The sequence below is a fragment of the Anguilla rostrata genome, chromosome 5 (genome assembly GCF_018555375.3).
Source record: "Anguilla rostrata isolate EN2019 chromosome 5, ASM1855537v3, whole genome shotgun sequence".
Classification (NCBI taxonomy): Eukaryota; Metazoa; Chordata; class Actinopteri; order Anguilliformes; family Anguillidae; genus Anguilla; species Anguilla rostrata.
Window position 1 is genome coordinate 10,010,491 of NC_057937.1, and position 22,250 is coordinate 10,032,740.

Consider the following 22,250-nt stretch of genomic DNA (forward strand, 5'->3'; position numbering starts at 1 on the left):
GCGGAGGCCAGCGTGGTGTGTGTGTGTGTGTTTTTTTGTGTTTTGTGTGTGTGCGTTTGTGTGTGTGACAGTGATGGGGAGGGGGAGAGAGAGAGAGAGAGACAGACAGAGAGAGATGGGGGGGAGAGAGAGAGAGAGAGAGAGATGGGGGAGAGAGAGAGAGAGAGAGAGCCATTAGAGAGAGAGAGGGAAAGAGAGACAGAGCACTTGCAGACATGGGGTTCTGGCTCCTGCCAGAAGGAATGGAGTTTTTTTGTTTTTTTTAGGGAGGTCAGGCCAGGGGTAGGGTGTTGGTGCTGATAATGGTGAGTGAGTGGAGGGCGGGTAGGGGGGGGGATAGTAAATTTTAAATGGATTGCTCCTCTCCCCTCGTCTGCTGTATATCCATGGCAGCTGATAACATGGACACGTGCATTAAGCGGGGGTTTCTGAAACGAATCAAAGCCCTCCATGGAAGACAGGGAAGGAGAGGGGAAAAAGACTTTCATTAAGCGCTGCCAGTGAGAATTAATAAAATCTACCTACAACATCTTGGGAGGCAAAAAAAAAATTAATCCAAGACAGCGGGGTAATAAACACGGAGACGCCTCGGGGCACATTGAAAATGTTTATTAGCTAAACTTTCTCTGTTTCTAATTCTCTCGTCTGATTATGGCCGTGTTTTCCTTCCCCTTTTCTTGGCCGGCCTGCTTTTTGAAGGTCTCTCCGAGAGCGAGCCTCGCCTCTCTTTTCCAGAGCCTGGCTGAGGGTCCGGCGTGTTTTCATACGGCGTCCTGCGTGGGCTCAGCTCCGCCCACGTTAGACAGTAGGGGGGGATCTCCCTAACCCTTTGATTTAAAAAAAAAATTCCCTAACCCTTTTATTAAAAAAACAAAAAAAAAACAAGCACTTTTCACATTTCTGCAAAAACAACAGCAGCTTCTCCCGTGGCATACTTTTTTTGGCCAACAAAAAAAGAAAAGAAAAAACGATATGCCTCAAAAAAAAAAACAAATAAATAAAGGAAAAAAGTTGCTCATGTTGTTGAGGCAATCAAAATGCAGGAAGAGCGCAGAGCCCTGCCGCTCGCTCGCTCCACGCTCGGGGAGAGAGAGAGGGAGAGAGACGGCGGCCGCGCGTCTGCGTAGCGCTCTCTCTCCGCGCCTCTCCTTTACGCGGCTCGTTCTCTCCCCCCGTACGTGCCGCGCCGGTGGAGTTCGGTGTCCTCCGGCGCCCCCCTCCCGGCGCCGGGCCCCCTCGGAGCCGCGCGCTCACGCTAACCAGGCTGAGGGACTGGCCGTTCGCGGCGGCCGCAGACCGGTCTTAATGTTGGCGTTTAGCGAGCGACCGCGTGCTCCACGCCTCCCTCCAGTGCGCCGCTGACACCCGCGGCCTGGACAGCGCGTCGCCCCGGCCTGATTTACACTCACACACACACACAGCTGCAGCACTCACACTTCACACTGACGGTACTTTCACACTGTATTATACAGCTGATTTTGAATGATAAATGATAATAATATCAGCAGTATAATAACCATAATAAAAATATGATAATTATTATTTATGTTATTATTAGCATAATAATAATAATAATAATAATGATAATAACAACAACAATTATTATAATAATGATAACAATAATAATTACTTATTATTATAATTTATTTTTTAAAATTATTATTATTGTACATTTTTGTGCAACCCATTTAACTTATTGCAGTGTCTAAATCATGAACGTAATCCATGGCTATTAAGCATTCTGAATTGAAATCAAAGGGGAGGGAGAGAAGGAGATGGGGAAGAGTTTGTTGAGAGAGAAACAGACAGAGGGGGACAAAGAAACAGTGTAAGACAGGAGGAATAGAGAGAGATGAGAGAGAGACAGATGAGAGAGAGATGAGAGAGCGAGAGAGATAGAGACAGAGAGAGAGAGAGAGAGAGAGAGAGAGAGAAGGCGGAATGTGGATGATCGGGCGTGCTCTCTCTTTGTTTATTGTCCTGTAATGGTTTATGGGGGCTGATAAGGGCCGTGGGACGGGCGGGGGGCGCTAGGCTAGGCGTGAGCAGGCAGCGCGTCTCCTGATCTGAAACCTGCTTATGGGGAAATAAGATTACCTCCCGAATTGCCCATTAGCGTAGACGGCACCCCGTCAGTCTGGACCGGCAGCACAGACTACGGGTCCCCCAAATTTACAGGAGGGAACGGGGAACCGACTGCGAGCCGGTGGCCCACTTTAAAACTCTCCGGGTGTAAGAACAGTCTTGCTGTTTTACCCTGAAACAACAAACAGGACGTGCACACTGCGTTTCCTCATTTGGACATCTGCAGGAAGGTTCCCTGATGTGTCAGAACACAGCCTTATACATATTTAAACTGAAGGCAAAATTTGCTGTACTCCAGACACACTGGTGATAATATTTTCAAATTGATAAAATGCACATGTATAAAAGGAACGGGTACAACGAGCACTCAGAACGCCGATATAAAATGTCAATTTACACTTCCTTTAAATACGTAACATTCAATAAATATGTAATTAGAAATTAAATCTCATATTTAAAATATTTCAAAATATATTAGTATGAGACTCCTATTATTACTTTCCCATTTAAAAAATAAAACAAAATAAAAACTTTAATTTGTTAAATTTGATCGCATTTAATGTGCCCTTTTTTACTGTGTTCAGCACAACCCCCTTTTACTATGTTCCGCAGTGGCAGGAAACTTGCTTGCGACCCTCCAGTCCACTCAGAGTTAGTTACAGCCGGTGTCACAGTGAATACAAACAGACCCCGGTGTCGCTCGACCGCACCACAGCTCGCAAATCAAAGTTATGAATAATGGAGAGACTGACCGTGGGTAACACACCGAGGGCAGCGTAATAAACTCCAGCGCTGGCGCTCGGACCGACGGGACGGGCGGAAACGGGTGCGGGTCAGTAAAACGTGGCACGGCACGGGGGCTGAGCGGAGGAGGAATTGCCTGGGCTTAGGGTTTTGCGACAGACGAGTGGGAAAATCCACAACTGTGACAGTCCTGTTCTGCGTGTAAATACATCATCCGCGTCAAACGCACGCACCAGCTGCTGCTGATGTGAGCTGATTTCAGCTCTTTTTTTTTTTGTTCCTTCCTTCTCCACCGGCAAGGACGCAATCCAAACAAACAACCGAAGCGCCTATCCCTCCCCCCCTCCCCTCCCCCCCGTCCCCCGTCTCTGCCCCCTCTCTTCGCGTCCTCTCCCTCAGAATAACGAGGACTACTCAAACAGCTAGTCACCCGTAAAAGCAAACACAGCAGGAATGGTGTGACCGGATACATGCGTGTGTGCGTATGTATGTGGGTGTGCATGTGAGTGTGTGTGTGTGTGTGCATGTGCGTGGTTCAGGACTGTGTATGCGTGTGTTTGTTTGTGTGTGTGTGTGTGCCACTGTGTTTCAGGTTTGTTTGTGAGTTTGTGTGTGTGTGCATGCGTGTCTGTGTTTGTGTTTTTGGACTGTGTTTGTGTGTGCATGTGTGTGTGTCTGTGTTTGTGTTTTAGGCTTGTGTGTTTGTGTTTTATGACTGTGTGTGTGTGTGTGTGGTTAAGGACAGTGTGTGTGTGTGTGTGTGTGTGTGTGTGTCTTTTCTGGCAGGCTGGGTGGCGAGGTTGTGGTCTGAAGCAGTGAAGCGGAAAAGTGACACTGGGGAAAGTGACAGTGCTCCATCACTCAGCACTAGGCAGATGTGACCCCTGCGCACCTGCTGACGACACATTCAGGAGGTGGGGTGGGGGGGGGTGGGGAGTCACTCAGGGTGACCTCCCACAGCACCAAGATGCTGCTGGAACCACTTTTCCTTTACTGCGCATCCATTTTACATTTTTTTCTTTTCTCTTCTGCAATGTCCCACCCCCCACCCCTACTCCCCCAGCCCCGCTACCCCCCCCCCCCCACCCCCAGTCTCATTCCTGTTTCATTGGCTATGCGATACGCCACTCAAATAGGAGTCATCACACCCCTTTCCCCTCCTATTGCTGTTCTTAATGGTTTTGGCATCTCCGAACGTCTGATCTTATGGAGAACCTCTCTGCAGTGACACCGCTGCGAAGGATGGCGTAACTAAATCCGGTTACGTTCGGTCAAACGGCTGGACTTGTGTGAATATGCATTTTGGGACACTGTTACAGACAGGAGAGTGACTGAACCACAGACTTCCACAACCACCCGCAACCCGATCTACTGCTCGCTTAGGCGCTAGCTCCCAAACGTCTTACTCGCGAATCTTAGGTACGAGCTCCGAAACATCTCACTCGTGAATCTTTCTTTTGCACGCTCGTGGTAACCAATTTCGTACTTCAAAGCCCATCCGATGTCTTCAGGTCCTCTTATCCCGCATCTTCTGAAACGCTTTCCTTTGTTGCACATTGTGACTTTTGTTCTGGTTTATTCCTTTGTGGTGCATGTTTCCGTCATGTCCACAAAAAGCCAATGAAAGAATGTTTTAGAAATACAGAATAATTCCCATGCTTCTTGTGGAAAAAATAAAAAATAAGAAAATAAATTGTTCATCAAAAAAAGAATGTTCTCATTCTTATAATATAAAACAAAACAAATTATCTTCTTTTGTCTCTCTCTCTCTCTCTCTCGCTCACAAGAACATTAAATCAGTGCACGGGAATTTGCATCCAACCACTGTGACTGACAGACAAAACATGAATAACCAAAAAAAAAAACATTTTTCAGCTGAATTGACCCATATTCCTCACGCAACTACAAATGATGCTTTTTGCCGAAACGGAGCCGAGTTTCCACCGGAGAATTTCGTGCCGTAACCGCAGATGTTCCAAATGGAGCCCCTTTGTCTCCGGTGACTGCATTTCGGGAGGAGACCCGCGCTAAATATTAACCGGGCGACCTGTGACCCCCACCCTCCGGTAAATAAGGGCATTAAAGAGAGATGCCCACTCTGACATTCCTGCAGATGAGGCGTCACAGGACGCTTCGCCACTCCACCCCCCCCCCCTCTTTTTTGTTCTTCTTTCTAAAGCGAAGCCGGGCTTCTTTGATGATTCGCTGATGGAGGCAGCTGGCTTCACCGCTGCAGCCCCCCCCCCGCCTCCCCCCACCCTCTCCAATAACAGCACAAGATTTCCCCGCTCTGAATAATTCACGCCCTGGGTCCGCTCTCCGCTCTGGCGTGGAGCCGCGGCCGGGGCCAAAAGGGCGGAGCCTTCCGCCGGCTTTATCTGTAGCCTTTACTCCCCGCTGCCCGACCCTCAGATCTGGAGCGCCGGACGCTAGCGTTCCCATCCACGGACTACGCTCGCAAACTTTCACAATTTCTCCATTCTTCACAATTATCTCATCTTTCACCAAATTATCTCATTTTCACAAATATCCCATTCTTTCACATTTTTTTTTACTTTTCCAGAAAGCATTCAAATCCATTTATTAGCCTGGCATACCCAGTTTATAGGTTCCATAAGGCATGTTTTTTTAATATGGTCGATGCAAAACGTATTTATGCAATAAATAAATAAATAATCAATTAAATAACTTGTTTTAAAATATTATAAACAACAAACTTGATAGATTATATTTTTTATTTTTTATTTTTTGTTGGTAAAATTCTGAGGCTAACAGCAAATCTTTGTTGTATTTCCTCCAAAATGGTGCCTGGAAATAAAACCCTAAAAACAGTTCAGTGGACAAAAACAAACGGTTAGTAGGTAAGTGTTCTGAAAGGTAGCCACACAGAGCTCACTGAGACCTCCTTTAGTACGTCTACCTGTGAATGCCTGTTCGCTGTGCCCAGGTACGAGCCTGAAATCTTTTCTCCACAGCTGAAAGGGTCTGAAATCTTTTCTCCAGAGGTCGCACGGCGCGAATCGATCGCGAAGGAAGGCCGGGCTCCCTTTTTTTTTTTTTTGCTTGACGACGGAACGCGAGGAAGAACACGAGCGGAGGCACGCGGAGCGCTCGTGAAAAGCAGAACAAACCTGCGGGTTTCCGCGAGAAAAAGGGGAAGGTTAGCAACGGATCCTTTTTTCTGACGCTCGGGAATACGGCGTGAAATTGAGGCTGCAAGAGAACGCTACAGAGAGGCTTTGGGTGCCTTCAAAGACCATGAGCGCTGTAGCAAAATTTGAAGGGCAGTAAGTACCCCCCCCCCCTCCGCCCCCCACCCATCCAAAAAAAAAAAAAATATGGCTTTTTTTAAGTCCTGTGAAAATGTTAGGCTCCAATTGTAAAACGAAGCCGCTAGACAGTGGCTCCGAGCTGACTTAACGTGATCAAAGACAGGAAACTCCTTTTGAATCAAATGTCTTTTTTTCCCCAACCAAAACCTACAGTATAGCCACTGTCCACTGTAAACACGGGAGACGGTTCCTTCGTCGTTAATAATCGTTCATGTCACCGCGCTACGTATCCCTTGTTTATTGTAATCAAACTGTTTTTATTCAGAGGTAGGAAATGGGGGAAAACCTGGGACGTTTCAGAGACCGAGTTACTTCCTTAGCTTTGAAGCTTAGCTTAATAAGCACAAATAAATTCTGCACTCTAATGACAGGAAACAAGAAATGTTTATGAAATACCCTCCCACACAGAAGTTTCTCCGTCAGACGCTGCTGATCGGCCAACATAAACGATGGCGCTCCTCCGTGTAAACGATTCCATGTCCCCTACTGCTTTCAGCGTTCATCCGAAAAAAGGCTTCCTTTTTTAACCTACCGCTCCTCTCTTACAATGCAAGATACCCGTCATGATTCAGACCCATTGCTGACTCACCCATCTCATCTCTCTGAATGAAAAGCACACATTTAAGAATGGCAAGGATATATAGTGATTTTTAGAGCATAACGTCCTCTGTCTTAGGATAGGTACTGCTGCATTTTCCACTACAACTGAATAACCATGGAGTGAAAATCTACTCATTACTGTAGCGTGTATATAATACTAATACTAATACTACTACTACTACTACTAATAATAATAATAACAATAACAACAACAACCACATACTTTCACAATGTAATTATATGCACTGTAATGCAAAATTTATCTGCAGTGAAGGGGCGGGGCATAGCTCCCCATCGCGTGACGGACGGCAGTCATTTTGCAGCAGGAGCAATCACCACATACATCCCTCCTCCTCAGGTGGAGGAGGAAAATATTTTTCAGCCAATTAAACTGTAAAATGATTAGATGGGCAGATTGTGAGAGCAAGCTGGGGCTCGGGCATTTGGACGGAACACCGGGGAAACTCCTCTTCGCAATAAGTGCCATGGGACCTTCAATGACTCATCCAGTCTGTAGCGTCTCTTCTGAAAGACAAACTCCTACAGTGCAGTGTCCCCATTACTGCACTGAGGTATTGCAGCAATTTGGCGTTCCCCAGAGATCTCCAAGTCAAGCACCACTTTGGTTCAGCCATTAGGCATAGGACAGTTACTGGGTGCTATGGCTGCTGAATAATAATAATAATAATAATATTGTTTCTGCTTTCATTGAAAGCAGTTTCCAAATAAGAACACTTAAACCGGTAAAAGCAGGATTTGCCAACACTGGCTGTGAGTATAAATGTGTGTGAGTGACAGGAGTGGACAGTGAAGCGTGTTCCCAACCTTCAAATTAATGTTGTTCCCGTCTCCCCTGCAAGGCCGTCCCCGGCCAGTCCTACAGTGAAGTCCCTAACCTCCCCTTTAACGCTATTCTCACAGTCTCCCTAAATGCGCGTCAACTGTTTTAGCTCTGTCCCCAATCTCCCCTTTAATGGCATCACCGGCCTCCCCTTGATCGCGGTCCCTGGCCTCCGCTTCTGCAGCCCCCGTTCCAGGCATCCCATCTGCAGAAGGGGGCCCAACGGTCCCCCTGAAGCCAGCGAGCTTCTCCTGCCACGAACCCCGAGACCAAGGCTTATCTGGAAACCTGAGCTGCGCGCACGGGCCCTCTGCTAAACCCGGCCCGCGCTGCTCTGAATTCAAACGGCATGTTCCGTACTGGGCCGGGGCGGCCTGGGCCCTTTCCAGTGGGCCTGGGGGTACGGTGGGGGGTTTTGAGGTGGTGGTGGTGGTGGTGAGGGGGGGCGGGGGGTTTGGGATGACCCGCCAAGCCTGTGCAGCTGCCTGCGGCCCAGCAAACCTGGCTGACTTTGGCGGCTAATCCTGGCCAGCCCTCCCCAAATCCATCACACTTAACCACCCCGGCCCCGCCCGGCCAGACGGACCGCTCCTCGTTAGAGTCGACCTGCCTAAGTACTTGGCCTGACTTTTCCCTCTGTTTAGTTAACACATACACACACTTACACACCCACACACACACTCACACACACTCACACACACACCAAAAGCAAGAGCACACAGCAGCCGTTGCCTGCAAAGCACCACTCCAAAGAACCTTCCTCTGAGCAACAAAGAGCATTCACATAAAAAACAAAGACTATTCACAGTAAGGATGTTTTTTTTAAAAACGGCAATACATTAGCACTAACCGATCAGGAGGGCATAAAGCAGAACGTGTGCAGCTTTTCTGGGGGGAAATAAAACAGTGAGAGATGACAGCTCTCGTTCAGGTGACCTGTGACAGACACGCTCAGCGCTGGCCCATTTTCTCCACTGAGGAGAGCAGCGTTGATACGGCGAGGCGATCAGCGCTGCGCGCTCTCTCTCTCCGCTACCCAGCATGCCTTTCTTCAGAGACCCACTCCCCCTCTTGTTAGCAGGGCCACCCGCTCCCCCGCTCTCTCTCCAGCTCCCCCCGCTCTCTCTCCCCGCTCTCTCTCCCGCTCCCCCCGCTCTCTCTCTCCCCCGCTCTCTCTCCTGCTCCCCCCGCTCTCTCTCTCCCCCGCTCTCTCTCCTGCTCCCCCCGCTCTCCCCGGCAGTCGCGGCCTTCGGGCTGCAGATGAGCGGGAGATCTGGCTCCGGGATCGCGGATCAAAGCTGCCCGCCGGCCTCCGGCCGCGCGTTTACCCTCCTTTGGCCCCGCGCTACGCCGCGCGCTAATAAAAACGCCCCCGGCTCTCCGTCGCACCAAACGGCGCGTTCACAGGTACGCACGCTCCTCTCCCGTCCGTCCTGCGCGCGGCGGATCGTCTGTTGTATATTTTTGGGGGGGGGGGTGTAGCGGGTTTGGCGCTCTGCTCCGCCGCCGTGGCACGCGCTGGCGCCCCCGCGGCGTCCGTATAGCGGGGCCCGCCACCTTCGCTGGGGAACGCCGCCCCCTCTCCCCGATTCCTGGGCAAACACAATAAGAACGGGCAGGAAACCGGCGGCCGACGCTAGCGGTGATGGGAAGGCCGTCTCGCTGGCGAGGCCACATTAGCAGCACTCAAGACGGGCTCTGCGAGCCCAGGGAACGAGTTAGCCTGGATTAGGCTGCACGCATGTTGCCTTCCGACCGGCACATGCTTCCTGCGTGTCTCCCCTTTCAAAGCCTTATTGGCTTTTCCCCGAAACGACAAACGACTTTGAGACAATTAGATATTCCTTGTTAAACGATACCTGTTGTGCGTGTGTATCGTATGTGTGCGCGCATGTGTGTGTGTGTGAGTGAGGGGGGGGGGGTTGTGTGCTCTTTTCGTTAAACAATCCCAGGGACTGGGAGGGAAGGGGGGGGGGGGTGCATTTGAAGGCTCCAGCCCGGCTTTTCCCCCCTGAACTGGAAATGAAAAGCAGAGTGTAGCGGTTTTACGCGGGGGAATTAAAGCGAGGCGAAGGGACGGGCATTATACACACATTGTTCCCTGCTCTCTGGGACTTTCTTTTGCGGGAGTAACCTGATTACTTGCCTCTTATCATGTGAGTATGAGGTCATACCTAGCAGGGCCCGATATTAATCTAGCCCAGGAGGACAGGGGGGATTAGCTACATAAACACAATCCTAGTTTATCTCTGGCGGGCTGGCCGTATCAGGAATACTTAAGCTTTTTTCACTGGTATGTCTTACAGACACTATGTGGAATTGGGGAGGTGGGGGGGTGGGGGGTTGGTGGTGGAGGGGTGCGGGTGGGTGGAGATGTTGTTACTTCAGCAGCCCAACCTGAACAGTAGCAATAAAGCGACTTACAGTCACACTGTATAATTATGCTGTACAGAAGGGGAAAAAAACAGTTATTGTAATCAGATAGAGTTATTCACCACAGTCACAGATCCTGGAACTGTAACACACGTACGCTAGGCTATCCCCCACCCTCATGTCCTACTTTAGCACAGAAATAGTGTGAGAGACGCCCCCCCCTTACCCCCACCACTCTCCCCCCACCCTCCACAGAGTTCTTCTGACTTTACTCGTCTGGCTTCCCGCCTTTTAATCAGGCCTGACAAAACCCATTCAGGTGTGCTGTCAGAAACGCCGTGTAATCATTAGATTATCAGCCACGGCTATTAATTGCCCCGGCAGTTCAGCGTCTGCTCCGAACACGGAGAGGGGGCGGCGGGGAAGTACAGTATTTCACAAAGGGGGGTATTGATTAAATACCTCGCCTGTGTACCGGGGGAGATAATAACAGGTAGTGGGTCTGGGACGGGCCCCGGGCGGAACAATGGAGCGATTGTAGCAGTGCTAGCACCCCGTCTGCCGGCCCTGGCCGGCACCATCACTCGATACAGCTGCGAAGGACTCTTAGACATGCTGGAGGGGGTCAGAGGGTGAGGGGGGGGGGGGCGGGTTTTGTATCCAATTCCCACCAATCTCTTCTGTAACGCTGGCACGGGGCCCGGTGGCAGGGAATACGAATATCCGAGTTTGGCCACCGTAATGACGACGTCTGGGGTGGGTGGGGGTAGGTAGGGGTGGGGGTGGGGGTAGGGGTGAAAGTGGGAAGAACACTGCGGCGTTCGCCGGGGACAACCCATGCATCAAAACTTCGCCTCTCTGCTAACTGCGTCCAGCTGCCAAAGCGTGTAAAAACAACAATGAAGCCCTCCGACTGGATATATACGAGGGGGAAGTGATCAATGAGCACGGCCGATTTCTATGCGCGTACCAGAAAAGGAACTCCTTCAGACGAGCACAGGAAATGAGAGGTGAAGGTCTGAAGGTCAGGTACAATACAGATTCGTGGACATTTCAGATGGTGTGCCTTGATAACGGACAAATATCTCCAAATGTTTTTTTTTTTTTGGTGCCTACCTTTACAGACCCATCAACCTTGCTACACCCCTCCAAATCCCCCCCCCACCCCCACACGAAAAAAAAAAAAAAAAACCCATTCAGTGTGGTGAAATTGGGCATTTTTTTTACAGGGTGTGACACGCACGGTACAGTGACTCTCTACTGCGTGCCAAATTAAGTTCAGTAAAATGGCACAACGACATGCTGTCCACTGGCAAACCCAGCCAAAAAAAAGCCACAAGCTATTTTTCATCATCAGAAAATAAACAGACAGATAAACAAACAAACACTGCTAGCTCCATGCCAATCTCAAACACGCTCCCTCAAACTTTCAATCACAGGAAAAGGAAATGCATGCTAGAACATTCTAGGCTATTAGATCATTCCACACTTGCCCAAAAGTCCAAATTAAAACATTGCTCCTGGGGGTCTCATAATTAAATACTAATCTTGGGGTGGGGGGCTGAACGCACCAATGGGGCATTCTAAATGAAAGGCCAGTTCCAACATTACAGTCGACGTGCATTCCTGCAAAGTGACACACCCGAGCAGATGCATGCTGGGAGATAAGGCGTTCCTTACTGGGCTGAGCTCACCAGTGTGAGGACAGGCAGGTCAGTAAATGTGATTATGAGTCCCTTACACATAATGCAGGGGCTGTGATGTCATTCCCATAAAAACAGACCCCCCCCAATGTGCACATTCCAGTAGGCTTGGCCCAAGACAAAGCTGGAGTTAGACCGGCTCCAAAGTTTTAATCATTGATATGTAACCAAACGTGAGCTTCATCCTATTGTTACAATGCCTGCCCAACATCAAAATGGATGGAAAAAAAAGTGTTAAAAACTGCAAAATAAAATTCTCCATCAGCGTGACAGCCACAGCACAGTGCTTCTGTATATCACTCTCGTTAAGGTGCTACAGTAGCAGATTTCCATCAAAAATTAATGCGCGCGCTCACACCGATAATTCCCTTCTCGTTATTAGCCGTTTAAGAGGATTAGGCTGACCGGCTCGTATGAGAGCTGACCTGAAGCCGTCGCGCGGGCCCCGAAGTCGCAGGAGGTCCTCAGTAACACAATTGCATGTGAGACCTCAGAGCGCCCCCGGTAAGGGCCTCTCTTAAAAATTTTCCATCAAGAAAATGGCGGGCTCTCACCCTTTTTTTTCAAAAGCAGATGGTGCCCTGGTGGAATGAGAGAGGCAGAAAGGGAGAAGGGGGGAGGGGGTGGGGGCATCATGGCTGCTGCTCTTTACGCTGTAAGGGCCTGACAGAGGTCGACCCCCCCCCCCCCACCCCACCCCTCGACCGCAGGATCTGCTCCGACAAGGTTAAACATCGAGCCCCCGACATTCAGGTTTTTGGAAATGCGGTCTCGTGCATTAAGGGAAACTTGAGCGATAGGCTGCGACACACTCTCAACGGAGGACGACAAAAGGAGGGAAAAAAAGGAAACTCGGTTTTAAAAAAAACAAACTCATTCTAAGCCTTTAAATTAAATATCTCATCCACTGAACCCCTGGCAGCTGTTAACATTTCATAAGCAGAGAATGTATATTTATCCTCCCGCAGACTGACGGAATTATTCCTGTCAGAATCAACACCCACCTCTTACATTCCCTCACAGTTAGCAGGCCAAAACATACAAGTGATGTATCTTGTTGCAAAATTAAAAATTCTTGTTTAGCCTCAGACTGCTGTGTAAACAAAAAAAAAATGCATGCCATTAATGCACCGCAGTACATATGTAATTTTCTCATTCACAAAAATAAATAAATACATTTTTTAAAAATGCTGCAGAGAAATCCTAAATCCAAGCATGTATTAAATATTTGACACGTTAAAATACGTGAAGGTTAGAGGAGGTCTGCTGGTGGAACGGAACATAACGTTGAAATGATATACCGATGTGTGGCTGTGGAACACGATACTGTTCATGAGAGACACTGGGATAGAGGGCACCGTACAAAGGAGCGGGGTTTTCTCGGCGAATATTATAACACCGTGTGCCGGGCGGATTTGTTGCTATGGGGAAGTAGCAAACAGAAAAGAAGCTCCTCAAAGACCTATTTTTGGCGAGCGGCATATCTGATCTCAGATATTACACTACGGGCTGAGCGAGAGCAAATTTGCCTTCTTTCGCGGTGTAGGAGAGAGGGTGAAATATAGCCGGCGAAACGGTGAAAGGATCCCATGGGTGTCTCCGTATTTACTTCCTCTTTCTCTGATCCTTACGTCGTCTTAATGGCAAAGGTGCACGACGGCCAGGTCTGTGCCCGACGGCCAGGTCTGTGCCCGACGGCCAGGTCTGTGCCCGACGGCCAGGTCTGTGCCCGACGCGTGAAAGGGGGTCTAATCGGACCCCGCGAGCGGTTAAAACGAGGGGAGAGGACATGACGCGTCGTCGCGCTCTCGCATAGATCAAACCGTCCGGCCGCGAAGCTCGATTAATCCCGGGTTGGGTGTTTTTTTTTTTTCCTCCCGCCATTCTTCGACTGTCAGTCTCTCTGTCGCGCGCGCGGAGAAATGTAGGTCACGACCGCTTGGCCCGCGCTCCGCAGGACGCAAGCATCGTAACTCTTTTTTTTTTCTTTCAGAAAAATAAGCGCGTGTGTCAGTCCCTCAGTCCAGGCCCAGCGGGCCTTCTCCACCCGCTCAGGCAGAAGCACGGATTCCGGGTCGTACGGGCCGCGCGGTTTGGGCCTGCGGTGGCGACGGCACGGCGGCGTGCGTGTACGTGCGTGCGCCCGCGCGTTCGATCGCGTACGATCTCCCGTTTTTTTTTTTTATTCGACTTTGAATGGTAATAAAACGATTGCCGTGAGTTATGAATAGCTACGCCCTCTACGCCGTGAAAATAAAATTACAGAACGTTAAGTCCCAAAAAAAAAAAACATATTTCGAAGGGTCGTCGAGTCGCATGACAGCGCCGCATTACAGCCTAACTTTCCCCAGCTGCTCGGAGACCGGCCCAGAGGACCCTGGGTGCTTTTTTTAGAGCCTCTCACATGGGGGGATTTTATTACATTTTTTCACACACCCTTCGGTGGCATGCTCCAAGTCTCTGGGCAAGAATGTTTTATTGTCCTTCAGGTTTGGGGGTGGGGGGGGGGGGTGGGTGAAGAAGGCACATTCAGCTCAATTAGACAGTGCCTTTCTACAAAAAAAAAAAAGGGGTGGGGGGGGTTTGGGAAGGTTGAAAGAATGCCCCTCATTAGCGATGTGTTGACAGGAAAGTGAAAGCGGACGTCTGGGTTCCAGTGAGTGGGGTGCCTGAGGGTGCCGCCCCCAGGACAGGACTGCGTAACTGCACTACTCAACCCCAGACAGGAGGGGGCAGTGTGGAGTACATCCTCTCTCCAGCAGGAGCTTGACTGTAACTGAATACATAAATAACAAATAAGTAAGTCAATAAATACATTAATTCATCTAAAGCAATATGGGGACATCTCTCAGATGAATCCTCTTCAGAGCATTCTCTTTCACACGTGGCCTCACATTAAATTGTATTAGATTTCATGAAAAAATAATAATTTCATCTGTGGTATTTAGCTAGCATGGAAACTTGTCCTGCACAGTGTATCATTCTATTTTTTTAATTCTGTTTTTTTAAATTTATTATTATTTTTTAACAGGGACAGTGCACATTAATCAACATTACTGTAAATGTGCCAGCGTTAGCCAAATGGCTCATTTTCAACTGTTCTCCCAGGGCATAGCGTGAGCACAGCCAATATTTCCTGGTCCTATGCACCACTACTCAAGCATCAGTCGGGTCTAACTCCAGGGGCGTTTTCAACAGAAAACTTTATCAGCTGCAGTGCTAATGTCACAGCACAGAAAATAATGTAAGACATTTTGATACAATATAAACACAGAACATTAACACAGTATGACATGCACATAAACAAAAGTCTTTTTTTCTAATCTCTTTAAATGTATAATTTTATAAACATTAAGTTTTATTTAAATCTATTTAAATAAAAAGACAACACAATATCAAATATAGTTCTTCTCCTATGAACAGTTAACAATTAACCGTTTTTTAATTTCATTTTTTCAAGTTTAAAAATGTTTAACATTTAGTTGCAATTAGCACAAGAGAGAATCTTATTTTAGTACTTTAGAAGATTTATTGTACTGCTTCGTGATTTTTACATTCATAATTTTAGTGTCAGTTGTCAGTTTAGTGTCACAAATTTGAAAACAATCATAAGGTTGGCGATTGAGAGGTTGAGAGGTCTAGAGAAATGGTACCTTTGGGAAATTTATGAAAATTAAGTTTCAAAGGAGAAGACAACATACCCTTGTCCCAGTGATTTTTTTCCACACTAGCAACAATATTAGCAAAAACTTGATTCATAAATGTAGTGTTGCTTTCCCAGACTTAATCACTGTGTGAGATGACAAGATGCATTACATGCCTTAGCCTCTCTCTGCCACCACCACAGATGTACGCTTGGCCAAGTAACTGTTTCCATGGACAAAGCTGACAAACCACAAAACTTAGAATTAGGCCAGCTGACCTGCACCGACCTCCATTTATACTCTGACTCCAAGTACGGTATGCACAAAGGGACAAATCTCTGATGCTCACAGCATGTTAGAAGAAAACAGGATCGCTAAAAATCTGACATGGAGAATATAGTGTGTCCCTTTCTTTCGTCATCAAACAAACAACTTAGTCCGCCTGCGATACCCATGTATCATATACTGCTCCCATTCAAGGGATGTCACTGCCTAATGCTGAAGACAGCAATTAATGGAGGAAAGCACAAACAGGCATTAGTGAGATATGCCAGGCATCCCTTCCAAGTGAGTAGCTTGTGGAATTCAAATCAAAAGTAATGTTTCAAAAGCAGTGCCAGTGGGATCTTTAGTCGATACCTAATGCCATTTATCTGCTACACTCTACTTATAAGTGAAACAAACAGAGAAGAGAGAAAACATGCATGCTCGCACTCCTCTGCACGTGTACTGTATATATTAATAATATGTGTCCGTGTATGGAGTGCCTGCACTATATTTATGCACTTCAAAAGACTTAACTATGTATGTGTATGAATTTGTCTGAGCTGGTTTATGTTTGAAGTTTGAAGTGTGTGTGTGCTTATCAGAATGTGCAATAGAAGGTAAAAGGGGTGTGCATATGTACAGTATGTGGGTGCACATGTACAGTCTGTGTGTGTATGTGCACACATGTACAGTCAGTATGTGTGTAAGAGAGTAGGTGTGCGTATATGTGTGTGTGTGCATGTGTACGTGTTGTTATGTGTTGCACAGGACATTCTGTGTTAGTTGAGTTTGCAATGTGTGTGTGTGCTTGTGTGTGTAGAAGGTAGGTGTGTCATATGCACAGTGCACATTGTGTGTGTAGAGATGTGCGTATATGTGTGTGTGTGCATGTGTGTGTGTACGTGTGTGTCTATGTGTGTGCACAGGTACATTCTGTGTGTGTGTGCGCATATGTGTGTGTGTCTCTATGTGTACAGGTTCAGTTTGTACTCTCCAGGCGCCCTGGCCCCACCAGTCTCAGCAGCCGGGCCCCAGCGCTCAGAGGAGAAGGGCCCCACCAGTCTCAGCAGCGGGCCCCAGCGCTCAGAGAGACGGGCCAGCGCTCAGGAGCGGCCCAGCGCTCAGAGGAGACGGGCCCCAGCGCTCAGAGGAGAGGGGCCCCACGCTCAGGCGGGCCCCAGCGCTCAGAGGAGACGGGCCCCACGCTCAGCAGCCGGGCCCAGCGCTCAGAGGAGACGGGCCCCAGCGCTCAGAGGAGAGGGGCCCCACCAGTCTCAGCAGCCGGGCCCCAGCGCTCAGAGGAGACGGGCCCCACCACTCAGAGGAGACGGGCCCCAGCGCTCAGAGGAGACGGGCCCCAGCGCTCAGAGGAGACGGGCCCCAGCGCTCAGAGGAGGCAGGGCCCCAGCGCTCAGAGGAGACGGGCCCCAGCCCCTCAGAGGAGACGGGCCCCAGCGCTCAGAGGGAGACGGGCCCCAGCCTCAGGGAGACGGGCCCAGCGCTCAGAGGAGACGGGCCCCAGCGCTCAGAGGAGACGGGCCCCAGCGCTCAGAGGAGACGGGCCCCAGCGCTCAGAGGAGACGGGCCCCAGCGCTCAGAGGAGACGGGCCCCAGCGCTCAGAGGAGACGGGCCCCAGCGCTCAGAGGAGACGGGCCCCAGCGCTCAGAGGAGACGGGCCCCAGCGCTCAGAGGAGACGGGCCCCAGCGCCAGAGGAGGCAGGGCCCAGCGCTCAGCAGGAGATGGGCCCCAGCCCAGGGAGATGGGCCCCAGCCCAGGGAGACGGGCCCCAGCGCTCAGGGAGACGGGCCCAGCGCTCAGAGGAGACGGGCCCCAGCGCTCAGAGGAGACGGGCCCAGCGCTCAGAGGAGCGGGCCAGCGTCAGAGGAGAGCCCCAGCGCTCAGAGGAGACGGGGCCCAGCGCTCAGGGGAGACGGGGCCCAGCGCTCAGAGGAGCCGGGGTCCAGCGATCAGAGGAGATGGGCCCCAGCGCGCAGAGGAGACGGGCCCCAGCGCTCAGAGGAGATGGGCCCCAGCGCTCAGAGGAGACGGGGCCCAGCGGGTAGGTCACCCCGACTGTGCTTCAGACACGGAGCCTTCCGCTGATCTGCCAATAACAAACCCCTGTTATTTATTTACTCTCCTTTACTTACCACAACACGTAGCGCTAGCCATCCCGGTGGCAATACATCAAAACCAGAAAGTGTCCACAAGTATCCCAGCGGTAAGCACATTTCAAGAGCACAGAATACATCTGCATACCAAAGGTCTGAGCGCAACTTTCACAGTCAGAGAGAGCTGCCCGACACACACACACACACACACACACACGTCGCATGCACGCATGCATACGCTCACACACAAACACGCCGCATGCACGCACGCACACACACACACACACACACACACGTCGCACGCACGCACGCACACGCTCACACACAAACACACACACGCCGCATGCACACACGCACACACACGCACGCACACACACGCACACACACACACGCACACACACACAAGCTCACACACACAGTGCCTCATTTCCACACTGCTGGCTGATTTTTGGCCAAATAAAGCAGAAAGTCATTTTCGAGGCAAAGCTCAGAAAATCAGGGTAAACCACAGCAGGCGACAGCCAAAGCTTTTGCGATGATTAAACACACGCAAACGTGAAGCAATGAAACGCTCAACATCGATTGTCGCAAGTTACCTGAAAAAAATACAATAAAAAAATAAAAAAACGGAAGTGGACAGCATCCGTGGGGCCTTGCGTGTGTAAGTCCTGTCTTTTCTTCCGGCCTAATTGCACAGACACACGCATGTAATTCAAGGCCACGGCACCCTGCACACAGCCTGCGCGGGTTAGCGCAGGGTTTTTATGGAGTTCTGCGCAGGATTTAAGGAACAAAAGAAAAAAAAAAAGAAAGCGTCTCAACTCAGTGTTCAGGCTTCAAGGTCAAAATAAATCTGCGCTCTCCTCTATGAGAAGCAGAGTGGGCCTGTGCAGAGGGAAATCGCTGTTTCTCTATTTAATCCGCCCACGGAGAAGACAAGAACATTATTAAGCCCGAGAAAATGATATTCCGGCTTGACCGCAGAAATTCGACAAAAGTGGCGGGTCCACGACGCACAAGAAGGCTTAACGAGGCTAAATGCACGGTCAGGGCCTCGGCTTTTTTGTAAGCTATTTGACAAACGTGCACAAGTTTCACACATTCATATTTATCTTAAACGGTGATTACAGTTGCTGGGACATTTTAAACGGGGTAATTTGTGTGTCTGTATTGACTGAAGTCACTGCTCAGGAGGGGTCATATTTGTAAGCCATAAAATATGCAGTGACATGAATTATGTGGTCATAAAATAGAAACATAAGTTTTACTCCGTGTCCAAATCCTATATTGCTAAATAAATATGCATTTTAATAGTAACCCATATATTTTCAAAGATAAGATCCTATACTGATAAATATTCTGGCCCATGGATTTTTGAATATACTGCAATGTAATTTTAATTGTTTTTAAAATAAGAAAGTATGGTTCCAGTAATTGAAATGTGCAGTTTAACTCAAACATATTTGTAATATAATTTTATTCATTAAAAATACACTTTAATTTCTTCTTCAGCAGTAACAACAGCAGCAACACATCCTCAAGTCCTCTCTACATTAAACAGCTAAGATGAAAGGAACAGTGCAAAAAAACAAAAAAACATTGTTTGATAATATAACAAACAGTTAGACAACTGAAAAGTTAGCATGTTCAATAAAGGACGTGTGTATACTGTTAAGTGAGTATACAGCATTTTGCTAGCTGGCCAAGAGATCATGTTACAGCAAAATGTACCAATGCTTTTGCTTTGTTTGCTAGAGAATGACCCAGTCATACTTACACTAGAATCCACATCAGCAGTCCATGTGCAGGACAAGCTGTCATAGGCTACACATACCTATAAGAACTCAAATGATAATTGCTGCTATCTGTGATCAAGCTGCCTGGTCCTTATGAGTTTGAGGAAGATTAAAAAGAGGCCTTAAATAATATACCGTACCTAAAAAAAATTGTGTTCCACAGCAATACTCTCAATAGTTAAAATTCATAATATGCCAAAATTTGGGGGATATTGCCTGGACAGAAATGTTCATGGCTCCTCATTTTGTTACAGTTTCAGGGGTTGGGTTCCTGTCTTTGCCCCTTGTGAAGAGGTGATATTTGGTATGGCATTCCAAAAGGGTTATACAATTAATCCCTCAGCCCTCTGCCGATGACAGAGGTTCAGTAGGTTAGAACAGTCCTTTCCTTCCAAAGAAGGACCTTTTCAAACATAATTCAACAGCACCACTAACAGCCGTACTGCACAGCTTCCTGTGGTTAGCAATACTGTATGCAAAAAAAAGTCGTCCTCATTATTACATACAAAATTTGTTTATTGCACCAAGGCAAATATTTACTGAGTTGCAGGATCTGATTAGGGTATTGGTGCAGGGAGCTTGTGCAATAAACCAATACTAAATGACCGACAAGCCAAACGAATTCTGAAAAAAGTTCAAAAGCAAGAAAAAGAGAAAAACCATACTTCTCAATGCATCACAGCAAAAGCTATGCATTTCATAAACCAAATACAGACCGAGGAAAATCAATCTTTGCGTTGTTTTATATAATAACAGGAAATAGAACTCAGGCAGACATGGTTAGTCACGTAAAGCACTAGCAGTAATGAAAACACTGGAAATGCAAGAACATAATGTCCTCATGCCTCATGCCATTTAATATAATTTCTTTCTGGATTTTTCTTTCTGGATTTTGTGACAAATGAAAAAGAATGTAAATTAAGCAGATGCATCCAGCAGCAGAACACACTGACATATGCTGTATTTAAACACACCTTTAGGAAAATGAGAAATGCTCAAACTGACAGCACACATTTAAAACCACTCCGCTTAATCCAGCTATTAAATTACCACTCTGCCAACATGACACGAAGCTGGATGTAGTGTTTTGATCTTTCATGTTCTCCCTCCTACTTAAAGGGACTCTAGATATTTCTAGTTGTGTAAGGAGTCCATCAAACTGTGGCATCTCTGTAATTTATTTTACCCTAATCTATTTAGCAGGGCAATCCTCTCTGTCAAAAAGCACCTACAGTAGCATTGGGCGGAGAGGAGGGCGTGTCTCTGGTTAGGAGAGTGGCAGAGTGCACGCACACGTCAGTCAGTCAGTTCACAGGATGTTTTTTTTTCTTGGGGGTGGGGGGGGGAGAAAATAAACGGCACCTGAAATGTTGGCCAAGATTAGCAAACGTAGACAAGATGTGCAGGGGTGGGGTGTTGACTGGCTCAGAAGGGGCCCCAGAAGGCATACAGCACATACCTTGTACGGACGTTTCTGTGTTCTGGTTCTCTTGTGAAAAACCAAAAAACCAAACCAACAACAAAGGTAAATCGGTATCTATGAGCCCAAAACTGCGTCTCCCGACAAGCTATTCCTTTTGTATTTTATTTTCTTACTAATTACTTCACAAAATTGAACAAACTCTTGATGAAATTATCTCTTTCATTTTCACACACTTTCTTCAAACACTGAGCAAAACTTTGTCACCAGTACCTCACTGAAATATCCTGAGTACCTCTGAACTAACAGGGAAATGTGCAATAGCGGCCAAGACAGACTCCCAAAAGCAGCACGTGCGCTTCTTCAACAGTAATCAAATGTGCCATGTTCCACGTACAGTATAGCATGGAAAATCAGTGTGCAGAACAACAGTCGAACAATGGGTGCATTCAGGGCGGAAAACGGGGGCTCATGGGAAAAAACGTCTCCGGGCATGTTGGGTCCGCTACAGCCTGGAGCTCTGCTCTAAATCATCCGTCGTTACCCCCGCGAAACGTCCTGTGGCATTCTGCCCGTTGAGCGCAGCCCAGAATGTATTACAAATGCAGATGATTGAAGGCAAACTAGAAAGAATCTGTTCTGCCAAAAAAAAAAAAAAAAAAAAAATAGAAGAAAAAAAGATCTTGCCGGTTTACAACATAAATGGAGTTTTCAAGGTCCATGCTTTACTCTCCTGTGCCTCGCAGTCTTTTCTCAGGAGAGCAGTACACAAGAATAGGGCCACCACAGAGGCGACATTCCGAAAATCCTTTTTGGGGGGGGGGAAACAAACAACGCTATCATCAAATCAACAACGCCGCTGCTGCTCCTCCTCCGCACAACATCTCCTCCAAAATCATTTCAATAAAAGGATTGTCTGAAATTGGAATCTCGCCAGGCCGGGACCGTGGAGCTTTAGATTCCGGTGAAACGGCTCGCGACGCAGGCGCCGCTCTCCCCGGCAGCGTGGCACAAACTCACCGTCCTGGGTATCACGCCGTATTCCACCGGCCGAGCCGCTACCATGTGCTCTTTAGCAGGAAACACTTCATTCATTCATTCATTCATTCATTCATTCAGTCATTCAGTGATTCCAATTTTTTGGAAAATTTAATTGCAAGCACAGAGGTCATACTCCATGTCATGCAGAAAAATAATAATAACAAATGCACGTATGTAAATATGAGCTTCAAAAACATGAGCTTGTAAAATGTGACGTGCCTTTAAATTGTTTCATGTTGTGACAGGTTTATGACAAAAACATAATTAAGCATAAAGGTCTTTAGCTTTGAG

The 22,250-nt window shown here is 48.1% G+C and overlaps 1 protein-coding gene across 20 annotated transcripts in view; it reads right to left on the bottom strand.

Annotated features, from left to right (window-relative positions):
• tenm3 (teneurin transmembrane protein 3) overlaps positions 1 to 22,250 on the bottom strand; it is a 484,477-nt gene that overhangs the window by 188,298 nt on the left and 273,929 nt on the right. The window lies entirely within an intron of this gene.